Source organism: Chenopodium quinoa, unplaced genomic scaffold (assembly GCF_001683475.1).
Source record: "Chenopodium quinoa cultivar QQ74 unplaced genomic scaffold, ASM168347v1, whole genome shotgun sequence".
Classification (NCBI taxonomy): Eukaryota; Viridiplantae; Streptophyta; class Magnoliopsida; order Caryophyllales; family Amaranthaceae; genus Chenopodium; species Chenopodium quinoa.
Window position 1 is genome coordinate 2,152,473 of NW_018744616.1, and position 10,365 is coordinate 2,162,837.

General features: G+C 32.9%; 1 long non-coding RNA gene across 1 annotated transcript; it reads left to right on the forward strand.

Moving 5' to 3' along the window:
* The first annotated feature begins 331 nt into the window (after positions 1 to 331).
* Positions 332 to 4,096, forward strand: LOC110700044. Its single transcript, XR_002507086.1, has 3 exons — positions 332 to 434; positions 2,501 to 2,628; positions 3,915 to 4,096. It is a non-coding gene; the product is annotated as an uncharacterized LOC110700044 (long non-coding RNA).
* The last annotated feature ends 6,269 nt before the right edge of the window (positions 4,097 to 10,365 follow it).

Consider the following 10,365-nt stretch of genomic DNA (forward strand, 5'->3'; position numbering starts at 1 on the left):
ATTTATCTTGTTTGTTTTCTTGTATTAAAGGTGATTCTTGGGATCAGTTTGTTTTTTTAAGGGGTTTTTTCGTGTTAATATAAGAGATATTTTATAGTATTGAAATGATAAAAGCACATCTTTGGCACACTTTCCAGTTTCCACAGAGAATAACATTAAGGTGTCTATTTGGCATGGTGTCTAAGTAAGTGGGTACAGGCCTAAAAGTCTGACTGTATGGAATATTTCAAGCATTACCTCAAACCTGAACCCCACTGTGATCATACACTAAAGCATGGTGGCGTCCAAAGGGAAAGAAGATAGAGCAAAAGAGTCGCCAACAAGTTTTAAGAACTTGTAAACTGTTCACGAGGTAAAGGTTACACCCCTTAATGATCCAGGAGATCGTCAACTCCAATAGGTCTGGAACTATGACTAGTAGTTCGGGCATGAAGGTACAAATCCAACCTAAAAGAGATTGAACCTGCCCTAATAATAGGCCTCTACTTTATTCTGATTGTATTCATGTGCGCTTTCTGACTAACATGCAATCAATAGGATTAATTCTAAACCTGTTTATCTATGTTGGTTGAATTTAATGCACAAATAAACTATTATTGGCGATCACTTGAATTATAATCATATTAACCCTAAACAAGATTATTAATTATCTTATTAAGCGTGATTACAAGTACCAATTCCCTTTAAACATGCATAAAAGGTGTGATCCAGCAATAACAATAAAAGTATCAAGCAACATAATAATCATAACAATAATAACAATAATAATCATGTTAAAGCATAATATTAATAGCAAGATCATAGGCATGATACTAACAAGATTAATAACAAACCCTAGCATGTCACTAAGAAATAAAAATCAAAGGTTTAACCCTAACATGATACTAACATGCTATTAAGGGAGACAATAAAAGGCATCATAGAAATCATAATTGATCTAAGGAACATATTCTTTATCCTAAACATAATACTAAGAAGATCAAAACGCCCTAACATGACACAAGGAATCATAATAACAACATAGACATGATTTCTATATCATAATATCAATGAAAACATTTAAAGCACTTACTTGGATGCCTCGTATCTCTTTCTAATAACAAAATATACACGTTAGTAACTTCAAGGAAAATAATAAGACAAACAATTAAATTAAATAATTGAGAGAGATTTAGGACCAAACCCTCAGAAATTAAAACCTTTCACGTCTAGGGCGAATGCAACTTCGAACAATGCTAGGTGTATCTAGATCTTGTGAATGCAGAATTTTGTATGCAAAAGGGTTAGTTTAGAAAAGAGAGAGAGAAAGTAATCAAGAATTTCTTGAAGAGAGAGAATTAGAATTAGAGAGTTGTTGATGATTGAAAACGAAGGTTTAGGAGGCTATTTATAGAGAAAATCAGCCGGATGAATAAAAAAACGAATCAGAGTTTCAAAGAGAATAAAACGCATTGCGTCAGACACTAAGTTTAGCGCCAGGCGCTAATCCTATCGTCAGACGCCAGAAAACAATTTTCACGCGTTTTTTTTAATTTGATAAAATTTATCCGTACAGAAGGGTAAAATCGTATTTTCCTTAAAAACACTTCTTTTATTCTGATTAAAACTCTAAAAAGTCAACTAAAGTCAATTTATCAATGCTAATTAAATTATAGAAGAATCTAGAAGACTATAATCAATTCTAATTGCATTAGGAATGATAAATCAATATTAGGCCCTCATCTATATCATTGGGCCGCACACAAAAATCAAACTGGGTCAGTTTGGTATTTTAGTCATAACTTCCTCATTATTCATCGGAATTGGGCTTATAATATATCGTTGGAAAGCTCTTTTTGAACCCGACCCAACTACACTATTATTGGACCCTTGCCATGGACCAAAACAAACTTGATTGGCTGTTTGCTTAAAATAGGTTTTCAAAAACAGAGAGAAAGAAAAGAAATAAAAACTAACCGCAACACAAGACTTTCCACACTTTCACTTCATTCAATTATGATTCGACGTGAAAGGTACTCATCACTGGGTTTGGTTTTGAGGAGACACAATTGGGTGTCTACACTGACCTTGTTTAGAAATTGGCACTTGAAAAGGCCTGGAATTCTATAACTTTGTATTTTCCTGTTTAGTAACTTTTTCACTCCTTGATGTTATCATTCGCTCGGCACAATTAGGTGTTTTCCATTCCTTTCATGATTATAAACAATGCGTTTCATTGGATGAGACATTAGACCAGGCTCTCTTGCTCTGCTTAACCCCCCATAATTACCAGGAAAAAAAATGAATAAAAAAATCGTGGCATTTTTGTAGATTAAATTGGACTCGAGTTTTGATCTGTTTTCTTTCTGCAAAGCCTGTTTGACATTGTAACTTTGATAAACCAATGTTATTTCTTAACGTGTTTATTTTAGATTTGCAATAGAATTACTTTCTGAATAAACAAACCATTCATATATGTTAGTAAGTGGCATTGTACTCGGGTGTTCTTGTTGTATAATAGTGAAGATGAAAAGTTAAGGTGTGGATATTCAAGTTTCCGGGGAAAGAGAGCTAGCATGGAAGATTTATTTTTATGTCAAAATGTCTAAAAGAACGGGAAGACTTTGTGCCTCTTCAAAATATTTGATGGTAAGGCATTCTATACTTGACTTGCAGCTCGCTTATTAGCATTCTGTTTTTGAAGAATTTGAACTATATTATTGTCCATGTTTGTATGCATCTTGCAAATCTCTCTTACATATTTGCTTTTATTACCTTAAAATGTCTTTGACATTGAAGCTGTATTATTTGCGGCTTGTTAGTAATCTTAGTATAGAGCATATCTCTATTTAGGAAATGCTTAATTCAACTGTACTAGCTATAGCATGAAATTTGAGGTTGATTAATACAATCTAAGATAATATTCGAAACACCCTTCCTTTTCTTATAGAGTTTTCACCTATGTGAAATTTTCTAAGGAGATTGTATTAATCATTTTCTTATACAACCCCAACTCCTAAACAATACTATCTATACCATGAAATTTTAATTAGGAGACATTATTAATCATAATGCAGCTACTCATGAAGGAAAAATAGTCATTGTTAGGTAACAAAGAGTATTGTGAAGGCTATCTCACTGGATAATTATCATAAATTATAGCATGGTGATACATTGGATAGTTTTGCCTCACTTTAGATAGTAGTTGTTGCTGTGTATTCTGATCATTCATCTTTCCCATGACCATAATTTGAGCACTATGGCCCATTTTTTTTTTTATCTTCCTTTTTTTTCCAAGGGCAATAGTTATAATTAGTGGAGTTTTGGTAGATTATATGAGTGATTTTATCGATATTTTATAGTGAGTCATTTTATGCGATATTTGGTGTCTAATGATAATTACATCAATTTAGAGAGACTAACATTGCCATTGTGTTGTGTCTTGCGTGCAGCAGGATATCCACAAGACCACAACCTTCTTAAGATCAAGAAACATTGAATATTAATTTATTCACAAAATTATTATAGCTTATGAAGGCTTGTGTGTATAAACACTACCCTTTTTCTTGTTCAAGAATATGTGAATTTTCTTTATTTGGTGGTATGTGGTTGGTTAATACTTAATATCTTATTATAACCATTTTGCATAAGATTCAAGTACTAACTATTTGGAGTTTAAAGTTGTACGTGCTGTTGTATGGTGGCATGTCTAATTGATAGTATAATGCAATTGTACGTGTAACCCACGGACTGTATAAGGGAATTTGATTCTTCAACATTTTCCATGTTCATTTCGTAGCTTATAGACTTCAACTAAGTGTCTTTAGACTCTTTCTTAAGTGTTGCAATTGGAGGAGATGTGTTTCCTTGATCAACTTTCTTAGATCATGTGTTGAGGTTTAACAGAATCCCACAGTTACAACTATCTATTTCAGAGTGTTTTGCACTGACTCAGAGGCAACAACACAAAAGGAGGAATACAAACAAAGATAATGAAAATCAAGGCCATAAAATCTCAAGGTAAAGCAGATGATATAATCATTATACAATCTTTAAATTCAGCTAAACTACTATATAATAATTGAATTTTTGAACGCAAAAAAGTATATTTAAACAAAAATGAAGACCTTCAATTTTCACCTTTTCTTCTTTTTTGAATCTGCTTGAAAAGGAATTTGGTGGCAGGTTGTTTTTTTCTACAATTAGGGGGCTTGCTAATAAAGGAAAAAATGGCTAATTAGGTTTAATGAGTAATTAATCTTTTTCATTTTGAGCTTGGTGGGATTTGATTATTGATTATTTTGCTAGCTTGGATTCATTGAGTCTTGCGTGTTTTTTGGGTGGGTTGGATGTAATACTTAGCTCTTCAATTGACTAGATTATTTATTTAATTTGTATATTATTAATTAATTTATGTGTTCTAAAGCTAAATTGATGATTGCTTCTTCCTTATATTTTTAGAGTTGTTGTTTGGGATTTGCTCAATTCAATGTGTCCAGTTGCTTAAATAATACAATTAGTAATTTGGGGTGTATTTTACCTTACTTTTATTCAATTTCTCACTTAATGCAAACCTATAACTTTGAGTCAATGAAAAGTACGTGTACATCCCTTCAAAAAAAAAAAGTATGTGTACATTGGGGGGATTTGCCGAAATTGGGAATTAGTTCAATCTATGATGTATATCTATAAGTGTTGTTTCCTGATGAATACTTTTTTTAACCTCTAACCTCATAATGCTACTTGAAATAATTTTATCCAACCCCACCAGTATCAAATGGATAATCCAAGCTAATTTTATTTGATAGGATCAAAAGACAGATGTTTAGCGTTGAGCTATATTCCATAATTACCTAATTTAAAATATTGATTGACATATATATTACAAAATGTTTATTGTTTCATTTCACCTAAAGATTGCTAATTAGGAGAATGACTAATTTATGGAAATTTAGTTGATAACCTGAATGCCTTTATGAACCTGTAGAAGTCGGTTTTGCAATTTCATAATTTTAGCTTGTTGTTATTAATTTAATTAAGAGCATAACCTTAGTTAATTTTAATTTGGCCTTTTGAGATTTTATGATTATTTGTGATGTTATGTCTCAGTTTAAATGCCCAAAAATAACCATTAAAATTTTATGCTTGAAGTGTATAACCTGAATACTTGCTGGTAGCCCAATTCAGCTAGCAAATTGTACTTCGTATGTAGATTTGTAAATAATGGCTTTAATACGGTGAATCGTGTTATGATTTCATAATGTGTTCACAACTTGATTTCATAAGTTAAATTTAACTTGGGTGTGCTCATTGATGAGCTGGTTGATGGTGGGGTAAATTAAAATCAAGAGAAATATATACGTAGTATTTGATTTTGGGAGAGAGAAAGACCACTAGAAGATCTCTTAAGGGAAATAGGGCAATTAGCTTAGGAAAATAGAGGGTACACAACAACAATGAGATGAGGGAAGAAGAGGTAGAAAAAACTTTAAGACAAGTGATAAAAGGATAAGGGAAAGCTAACATGAATTGACTTTATAATATCAACAAAACCATAAAAACAATTAATTAATACTTTTGATATCAAAAAAACCACAAAAAAAGTATTTTTTAAACTAAATAGAGGAGGAAATTTTGAATCTTTTTAAGAGATCATTATTAGAGGCAATAATCTAAGGTATACTATGGTAATTGGTAACCATGGGGAATTTTTCCAAATTCTACCAAAGGCATTTAATAAGAAGAAAATTGTTAGATGCTAGATTTTTTTTCTTCTGAGGATTGTTGGATATTATAATTTATTAAAATTGGATAACAAGTCAAATTGTAGATTTAGTACAATCTGGTCTTCAATTAGAAAATTAAGGTCTCTTGTACCTTTATTTAGAAAATTAACGTTTCTTGTACCTTAAATTAGAAGATTACGGCTCTTGATCCAATCATTTTCTAATTAAGGTCTCTTGTACAATCTGGTCTTAACTTTGATGTTGAACCGATTTGAGGTACAAGAGACCTTGATGTGGAATTTTATAGATGTGTTACAAGAGACCTTGATCATTTTCTAATTTGAGGTATTGTTAGTTGAAAAAGAACTGAGGTGTTGAAATCTTGATTCCTAGCCAGAAATTATTAACTAGGATTTGGATTTCAGTCATTTGTTGTCTTTTTTTATTATATTATTTATTAAAATAATCTATTATGATGGTTTTATGCAACATTGTTACTTTGATTGTTTATTTATTTTAATTTTTTTGGAGGTAAAGATGTTTGAATTCTATAAATACTACGTGTATTCAAAATCAAAAATCATGTAATGTACATTACCTACAAAGTAACATTGTGAATGTAAATGTTTATTAAGGAGCTTTAACACACAATCAAATAAATTGTGTGCTTGTGTAGTGGAAATGGAGTCAATTTTTTCTTTTTTTACATATTGTTTTTATTCCTAAGGTTGCTAAGGGTAGCTAGCCATTACCACCTTTCCTGGATTTTTGTTATGATTTTTAACCTATGATAAAAGTGTCAGCTTAGCTAGCACTTGAATTGGAAATGAAGTGCTCAAGTGTAAGGGATTGGGAAGTGTTGATGTATTTGGCTCCCTTTTTTCTACTTCTGTAGTTCTGTGTTAATTTTTCATAATTAGTTAGTCCGTAATTTTTCATTCCTGCAGTCTGGGACATTTTTTTTTTTTTTTTTAATTTTTTAATTCCATTCTATTTGAATAATTGGCATATTTTATCTTAACCCTAAAGTGAAACCATGTAGATCACCTTAAAGAATTGAAGATATTGTAATTTGTCATGCCTTCTCTTCTCTCTGTTAGTTTAAATTCTTAACTTGAAATTAATGAACTAAAATTTTGATGAATGTATGCTAATTCTTCCACCTAAAGTTTTGAAATTTCTACCACACCCCCTCTCTGTTCTCTACAAGGTGTGTTATGACTTCACTTTGGTATTCTTTGTTTGTTTGAATTATTTATGCTCTTATATTTCACTTTTTCAAATTTATTTCTTTCATTGCAGCTCCCTTTTGGCACATCTTTATATGGAGCTGGAGAATTCAATGGACACCTTGAGAGGATAGAAAAAATAGTAAAGTTTCAATCCTAGCATTCTATCTTATGTGAATCACTTAGTTTTTATACTTGGGTCTTCACTTATTCTTTCTGCATTAGGTCTATACCTGGAATACAAATGCTTGGGGATATGGTCCTGGTATAACATCCTTATATCATTCACGTCCCTGGGTTCTGGCCGTTTTTCCAAATGGGGAAACACTAGGTATGCTTGCTGATACGACACAACGCTGTGAGATAAAATCCTCATTTATTCTTTCTATTTGAAGCCCTTGATTTTATAATGTGTTAATGTTCACATAAAATAAATGATTGGTTGCTTTTCTTGCATTTACTCCCTAAATGTTTATTCTAATCATCTTTCATGTGCTGGTTAATTTTACGGAAGGAGTCTACCTAAAGTTTGTTGCGCCATCATCTTATCTTGCTATAACATTTGGTCCATTTTATTCACCAACTCAGATTTTGATGTCTTTATCTCACACAATTGAATCTTTGTTACTTATATAAGACAATTATTTTAGTTTCATATTCCTTTTTTCCCCTAATGCTATGTTGGCTAGCTTAGAATAAGAGAGAATTACAATTTGACTAACAAAGGGAGAAATTTCATAAAGACTTTATGTGTATCTTTATTTACATCTTAATACTTCATATGGTCAATATTTGTAGAAGATGTGCTAATAATTGGAACCCTTCTTAAGTTTCAAAAAAAAAGAGGGTGGGGGTGGAGCAAGGTTACGTTCTTTTCAATTAGAGAAGCATGACCTTGTGTATAGACTTTTTGCACTTTACACTATTGTTTCTAAATTTTAGAAAAGGATTATTGAATGAGTTGAAACTAATGTCATCCTATAATACTAAGAGACTTTGCATATTAGATTTAGAACCTCTTGTTGTATCGAAGTTAAGAATATATATTAAATATGTTTCTTGTGATAATTAACTTTTGCACCACCATTACTTTCCATTTTCTTTTCCCCGAGTAAATTAAATATGCGTACACATTTTTGAAGGAATTGTGTCTTCGATAAGTGCAATTACTAGATATATCAAGGATCACTATTATGGAGATAATAAGTTCGTTCTGTTGGAACGTCATCATCTGTTGCTAGACTATGAGAGATGACCTTTGGACTAGTCAAATAGTCCAAAGCCTGCTAGAATGGATCCTATGATGTCACACACAAGGGTATTGGGTTAAGCAAGTTAGAGGACCATTAATGGGCCTCATGAGCATTTAACTAATCATGAAATGGATTGGGCTAGCATAGTTAGATTGGAAATAAGTTTTGGGCTTTTGACATGGGCTCTTATTTAGAGATGAGATCTATAAATAAGATTCATGCCTAGGGTTGCAAGTAAGTAGTCATAATTCACACACAGTGTATTTTGACATCAAGGCAACCAATCCCAAAGACCCTAATTCCTCTCTCTAACTCACGACTTTCTCTCTCCTCCCCTCGTCCGTACGGCCGGCCACCTTGGTGGCGTGTGTGGTGGTTCGTGGTGGTTCATGGTGGTTCGTTGCTCGCACTTCTCCGTAGAAAGTCAATTGAAGAGTTCAATTGCAACTAACTAGCATTAGTGGAGGTCTTAATCTGTGCCCGTGGACCAAGTAGAGGAATCATGCTTGAGGTTCTTTATCTCCCAATGTTCTCGCTCGATCGCACGTGGAATCACGCTTCAAAGGTACGATTATATTTTCTTTATGTGTTATGCATTAGATCTTGAGATTAGGTATTGTATGAATATGATTCATGTTATTTCCGCTGCGTAATACCTATAAACCCCTACAGTGGTATCAGTTAGCCTATTGCATTTACGTATATTGACTATAATTCTTTGATAGTCCACAATTTTAATTCAATTAGGAGGGAGAATAATTAATTATGGTTCAATCTTTAGATTAAATGGAGATTTAATTTTTGGGATATGATAAAATATGATTTAATTGCTCAATTGTTCTAGCAAAATCTGAATTTAGCCCTAGTTTTTTCGAAAATTTTAATTGAAATAAAGCCCTAAATTTTGATTTTTGTGCTTAATTTTGATGATTTTCGAATAATTTATGCTTCATAATTTTAATTAGATTGATTTGATACATAAAATATGATTTTTTGTATAATCAATATTTTAATTTAAGAGTTAGATTAAAATTGAATTAATTTTGTGGAGAACCCTAGATTTGAAATTGAATTGTGAATTTGATTTCAAAATTGAATTAGGCATAAATGTTATGTTTGAATTCAATAGACCTTTTTTCTGGAAAAAAGTCCTAAAAGGACACTAAATTTCATTAATGTAAGCCATACGACATCTACAATTGACAATGAACGATAATGAAAACGAATTTAACAAAATCAAACAAGAATTAATCGGGGAAGGGCTAAGAATCCAAATACATAAATATAACAATTCAGCATATTCTCGATTCGTTGTCTCATACAACCTTTTAAGTGGATCCGTCATCGCTTCGCAATTTTGTGAGAAAGTAAATTCTTGTGTTGATTCCGTAACCCGAATCCGAGCCACAATCAATAGTAGCCCCGCACAACCGGAGACCAAATTAAGCACAAATAAAACCTTGTCTTTCGAAGGAGTACGAAAAACATTGTCTTTCGAAGGAGATCGAAAAAACCTTGTCTTTCGAAGGAGATGAACCCTTTCTTTCGAGGGAGACATTATTGTAACCTAAAACAAATTAAAAAGCTTAAAAGAAAATAAAGATTGGGGCTTTCCACCGGTGAAATCCGATGGAAGCCCCTTAAAATTAACAATGGAGACTAGGTTTAAAAAAAAAGAAGAGAGAAAAGGAGGCTAGGGTTTTTTTTTAGAAGTTGTTTATTAATTCAATAGACCTAATTTAATTTAATTTTGCAAAAGTTATTTAATTAAATTAAACTCTCAAAAAAAAAAAAAAAAAAAAAAAAAAAAGGAAATGTTTTGTTGTTGGGAGTGGGCAGCCGTGGCTGGGTGGTCGAACCACCGTAAGGTGCCCACGGCGGCTGCCCGGGTGGTTGAAGAGAAGGGAAGGAGGGCGCAGGCTGGAGGACAGGTGGCGGCGACGAGTCACAACTACAAGCGGCAGCAGGAAGTGCAGCAGTGCACTGCCGCTAGCTGCTGCCGGCGACTTGCTGCAGCCAACAGGCGCAGGTGGCTGGGCTCCGGCCTAGCTGCGACGACACGCGACAGTCCTCAGACAGAAACACCAGCTTTCGAATGGAACAGTTCCAGCTAGAGTGCTGGTGACGCCATGGCCGGGCTTTACCCCTGGCTATGGTCGTGTGTTGGTTGGGGATTTC